Source organism: Cydia splendana, chromosome 12, assembly GCF_910591565.1.
Source record: "Cydia splendana chromosome 12, ilCydSple1.2, whole genome shotgun sequence".
Lineage (NCBI taxonomy): Eukaryota > Metazoa > Arthropoda > Insecta > Lepidoptera > Tortricidae > Cydia > Cydia splendana.
Window position 1 is genome coordinate 1,205,243 of NC_085971.1, and position 6,382 is coordinate 1,211,624.

A 6,382-nucleotide genomic window follows, 5' to 3' on the forward strand; every position below is an offset into this window, starting at 1 on the left:
AATGATGTAAATTCATCATTCAGAGACATAGTGACTTTTCTTTACATAATTAGCAAGTTCCATAGAATGACACTTTAATAAAACTGCCTCTCCCGATCTAGCTAATAATTATGGTAGCTATGGTTAAAATGATAAATGAATCTATCGATTTACTTAAATTTTAGCGCTTTCCCCATCGAATATGATATTAAGGCTCCTCTTCACGTTGGGCCAACGCCAACGCCAACGAGGGATGCAGCCATGCGGTAGAATGAGATAGCAATATCACTTGCTCCCTCTAACGCATAAATGCGTCCCTCGTTGGCGTTGGTGTTGGCCCAACGTGAAGAGGAGCCTTTAGAGATGTCTAGCGTCTCCCAAGCGTCGGCGACTAGTCAACTCAATGGCTGCTGCTCGACGCAACGTTGGCGCAACTAAGCAGCGACACCATTTTTCATAGCGCTGACTAGTCGCTGGGGCTCAAAAGACGCTAGTATTGTCTCGGATGTCGCTTTTGATTCGTGCAAAAATAAGATTAACGGGCAAAATATATTAGGACCCCGCAGCAAACATAGGAAAAAAGTGGTTTCAGTCAAATGTCACGAAATTTTAGTATGATGCAGATTCATGGCACTCGATTTTTTTTTTGTATTTGCATTTATCTCTCAAAAGTATACTTTCTGAAATAATCAATTTAGTTGTTTCATACAAAATATATGCAGCCCAGTTTTTGTAAATCATAACATTAGCAGCTGTCAGCGTGTATCACAAGGTGTCGATTTTAGGAAAGACATCACAGAAATAGAACAATAAAAACCTAATTATTTCTGAAAGTATACTTTTGACAGAGTTGAGCCCTTATAAAAAAATAATCAGGAGACGTTAATCTACATCATACTAAAATTTTGTGAGATTAGACTGAAACCACTTTTTCCTTATGTTTGCTGCGGGGTCCCTTCACTCCCTTCTATGTAATCTAATTTTGCCCGTTAATCTTGGGGTCCTTTGGTGTTATGTCACAAACCGGTAATGTGCAAGCTCCTCATCTCACACGGCTAGTTCCGATTCCAACTGGAAACTAAGTTGAGTTCGGCGTAAATTGAGGCAAACTCGTTTGCCCCAACTTGATTTCTGTAGGTATTGCATACATTGATGACTTGCTACTAGATCCTGTATTTTCAGTATGTATTTTTTTCTTGCATGTTTTTCAGACAACTTTATGCATTCCGCGAGGTCAATACGCAGGTGATACTGAAGGACTTATTTAGGTATTTATTTATCTGCAACCCTAAGGTTGTCTGAAAGAAATCGCTTCCAGCGATAAGACCACCTGTTGCTTCTTTTATTTACAGTGTAAATCTACTAAAGTATTTGAACAAATTAAATTATTTCAGAAAAATATTTTAATTTGTTTTTAACAAGTAGAAACACTACTACATAAATTATAAACTGAAATAAATGTCATATACTAAGAAAAAAATTTACAATCGCAATTTTATTTCAGTTTCGTGTAAATCTATTTTTAATTTGTTGTCTTTTGTGGTTACACAAAATATGTACATGTAAAATAGAAGACTTAATACCAAATGGCATTCTCTACCAACCCTGGCCGGTGCTTCCTTTGTTGCGTGCGTCCCATCAGTCCCATGGCACGGGCAAGCATCCGCTCGGTATATCTCATTAAAGTGTCAAAAGGGCTTCTACGTGTTGTCTTCGGCTCCGCGCAAGCCTCTCGAATGTATGGAACACCATTGTTCCATGATGGGAAAGACAGACCTCTACGTTGATTGTAAATTTTAATGAAAATAAATGATTAGTATTTACTTCGAAGTCGTATTTATTGCTCGTATATGATCTGTCTGTTTGTAGGCAATCTCTGTATTTTCTGTAGTGCAGGCAAACTTGCAGGATTAGTTAGATAACTACCCGAGTTAAATTAATGATAACATTAAAACAACTCGGTGGAAATTTCAATAAACACAGGGAATATAATTATATACAGTTTGTTTAACGTTCACAAAGTTTGGATATTACCGTTAGAGAAGAGATACCTTAATGAATAATGTTTCTAGAGTTTGGGTGTGTTTGTAGATAAGTATATAAAATAAATAAATAATAATGGCTAAACTAGCCTCAGACAGGCATGGCTCACTCCGCGATTTCGTCGTGTCGCTATGAATAGGTAGGTACTTACAAGTACATGCGGCCCACATCAATTTTGGTGTCTAGCAGTAGTAATTGCCGCGCACTGCTACGGAATGCATGCCTGCTCGCGCTTGCGCCACCTTGCGGTCATATCTATCGTAATAGACGCGTTTAGAGAGTGAATCTTCTGTACCTAGTACTATTATTTATTTTATGCCTCAGAGTGGATGCTCCAACGGAAATGGAGTGGTCGACGTATGGTAAGGGAGACGGCGGTACCTACAAGCTGGACACATTTCTCAATAATGGCCAGAAATTGCGCTTAATAGGGTCTATTAAAAGTCAAGGTCTAGCCTTAGCCCAGTAGCGGGACATCACTTTGTAGTCATAAAAAAATGGAACATTGTCTATGGCCTCCTAAAAAGTAAACTGCTACTTCATTTATTTGAAAAATTGAAGTGCTTGGATATGTATAAAGTAATATTTAAATAGATTCAATTCTTTATTTTCTACTATTAAAGCAAAATAAATAAAGGAACGCTTATAAACAATACCTACGCCTAAGCTTATTATTAGCATTTCACTCATTAATAATTCACCCCGCGTCTAAGCTGATAAAATTGACGACATTACTGTCAAAAGAAAATTGTTATTTGTTATGACTTATGAGGAAATTGAACTTCCCACATAATGCATTGGTTTAACTAAATTGCATTTCCATCGTTAGCGAGCGATTGCCCATTTTTTGTACAGACACCATCAGATATATTGGAGTGGCCAAGGTGCTCACAAATATCTGAACACGCCTCTTTTGTCAAGGCATTGACGTATATCTCAGAACGGGCCTTACAGGCACTAAAATGCTACTAGTTCAGCGATGTCACTCATGAATTCGACCCAATCGTGCAGTCTAACGCACCTAGTTGCGACCAATCGTGCGCGTGATGCGAACTCATCAACCAATCGCACCGCTGTACTGGCCCCATTCTTATTGCCCGTAAGGCCAGTCCTTAGATATATATTATGTCAATGTGTCAAGGCGTTTACTAAACATATCTGCATAGTTGTAGCAGGAATGCATTTACTTAGCACGCGAAGGCAGTTGAAAAACGGAAAGAACTAAATTAGTGGAGTTCCTTGCTAACAGAGAAATTTGTAATGAATAATGTAGCGTTTGCATGGAAAAATTGCGCTTATTTGTAGGCGAGGAAGTAATAAATTGCGCTGCTGATCTACATAATACTATGAAATAAAACTATGGAAACGGTTTTATACTTATCGCGTATAATGAATTTAAAATACCAACCTACAACTAGCAAACCGATGACGAATGATGAATGATGATTATTTATAGTGTTTGTTAAAATAGTAAATAATTATGTAACACCTAAACATAAACACCGGCTCGGCAATGCCCTCGCAAACACAATATAACTTCAATTCCACAACAGCAGTCGTATAGCCCGCGACCATCGTACCATAGACAGTGTCAGTTACTTTTTTACGGCTTTGCCGCCAACACAAGGACACACGAGACGGCGTATGTACCTATGCTATTTACTACTCGCATAATCGCATACACTACAATGATGGCGACGACCGATGTTCAATGTTCATAAGCGGTAGGAAACAATCCCTGACCTTACCTCAATCACGCGTTGACTCTACAAGATAAATACTTAAATCAATTTGATCGTATTGTTTGAAGAGTGCCAATCATCATCGCGCCAGGACCACTGATTTCCGCAACCAACAAGGGGACCTATTCTCGTTTAGAACTTCATTTTACTGTTTTATTTACGGAGGTAATTTGTGGCTATCCATCGGAGAAGCACATGGAACATAAAGACCCTTTTCTGATGCAAAAGTCCTTATGCACGTAAGCATAAGGACCATTCCCTCAGGGAAAGCCACATTTTAGTCACTGAACACGCGGTAAGTTTTAGAAAGTTTAGGTATCTCTTTTCAAGGGCTTAGAGCATTTTCACACTGTCAAATGCACAATTAAATCTATAACATTTGTATAATTCTGTGTCTATTTATTCACATGAACAATCTTTTTTGCTAAAAACAACTTTTGCCACAGGGCACTCTTTAACAGCTGTTGTGTTTCTCATAGAGGCTATCCGACAGGCGATATCCGATTGGCACTTCCGATTCCGGTAATTTCAGCATTTTCAGCCATGTCGGACCCCCGTCAGCTGTCGGACCAATATGTTTTATTTGTGTGAGTATTTGTGTAGGCATAATGTTTATTGTAGTGTGGGTGAGCGTACACGGCCTGACTACATTCTAGTGCATAATTGTTTTCCATCGTATTTTCTCGCCAACGTTCGTATTTGTCATGCTACTTCAGTCAACCGCAACTGACTGAAATAGTAAGATGCGTTCGTACGTTTCCGTGAAAGGGTCAAACAGATCACTGTGTTATGTCTTTCCTGTAGACATACACAAGAGTTAAGGGCTATAAAGGTTAATTTTCTTATTTAAACCTTATCCACGTGAAAAGGTCCTCCTTTTATTTAAAGAACTATGATAAAATCATTACTTACATGCCCACAAGCTGTTAACTATTGCCCACAGGAGAGAAAACTAGTGTGTTATCGCGAACAGCACATTTTTCTCTCCTGTGGGCAATAGTTAACAGCTTGTGGGCATGTAAGCAATGATTTTATCATAGTTCTCTAAATAAAAGGAGGACCTTTTCACGTGGATAAGGGTTAAATAAGAAAATTAACCTTTATAGCCCTTAACTCTTGTGTATGTATACAGGAAAGACATAACACAGTGATCTGTTTGACCCGAAAATACGATGGAAAATAATGATGCACCACATCCTGTACGCAGATGTAAGATCCTACATCCGACATCGGATTGGGCAATGTGAAAACATTCTATTACTACTTAACTGAGAAGATCGCGTGTAGGACGCCGAGGACGATGAAATTCGTAAGTGAAATCGTAAAGGAACAATATTGTTAATATGTCTCACGATAGTTAAATTTTGATTCTGTTCAGGGTGCCTAGCCAACGTGCCAATCATTAACGCTCCGTGGCGTAGCGTAGTCATCTCTCTCTACCACTCTTTCATATTAGTGCGACAGAGCCAGTTGCGTTTCGTTCGCTACGGTGCGTAAACCATTGTCAAGTTGGCTATGCACCCAGAACTTGTTCTGAAAAAATAGACTAGACTACCGGCCCGATTCGAATAATATGCTTATAAAAACTCACAGCGGTACGATGCCAATCTGTCAGAGTCAATAGTGACGTTTTTGGGTTGAAGAAATGTCACTTTGGACACTGACAGATGGGTATCGTACCGCTGTGGCTTCTTGTAAGCATTTGTTCGAATCGGACCGAGTGAAAAATTTTTTCTTGGTAATATCTGGTAAAGGATTGTAGCTTTTATAACACGGGTCGAAACGGTGGTTGGACCACTGTTTAGTATCAGAAAGTGTCCTCAATACTATACGAGGGGTAAAAATACATAACGATGTTTTCTGGTCGGACCATTTTCCAATTGAGTTAGAATGTGTTTTGGACGTAAATATGCAAAAAGTTTTAATTAGTGAATCAAAGTGTAATAATGTAAAGTGGGGTGTTAGGCAGCCCGATCAAATAGCCAAATATCGTGAAATATGTAATACAAAATTGAAAGATATAAATTTTCCTCCAGAATTTACTAATTGTTGTGATATTTTTTGTAGTAATAATGGACATCGTTTGATAATAGACCGGTTATATAAACAAATAACAGATATATTAACTGATGCCTCAAAAAGTACTTCCAAAAAGACGGTCAATAGAAAAAAGGGGTATATAACTGGTTGGAACAAACACGTTAGCGATGCCCACAGGTGGGCCAGGTTGAAGTTCCAGTCGTGGGTACTTCATGGAAGACCTATGACAGGTTATGTGCATAAAGAAATGCGTGAAAGTCGGAAGCTATTCAAATCTAGGTTGAGATGGTGTCAAAACCATCAAGACCAAATTAAGATGGACACAATAGCCTTACATCGGTCAAAAAATGATTTTAAAACATTTTGGAAATGTACAAACGACCTAAATATTCGACCTGGCTTGCCGGCGGCTGTTGACGGAAATAGTGATGCTAAAACTATTGCGGATATGTTTAAAAACCACTTTATGGTGCAATCGCCGTTGGGGCATACGCTGCCGGCGCTCGATGCTGAGGTTCCTCCGGAGGCCAAGGTGACAAGTTTTACTGTCAAAGAAGTGTCAAATATAATTTCTCATA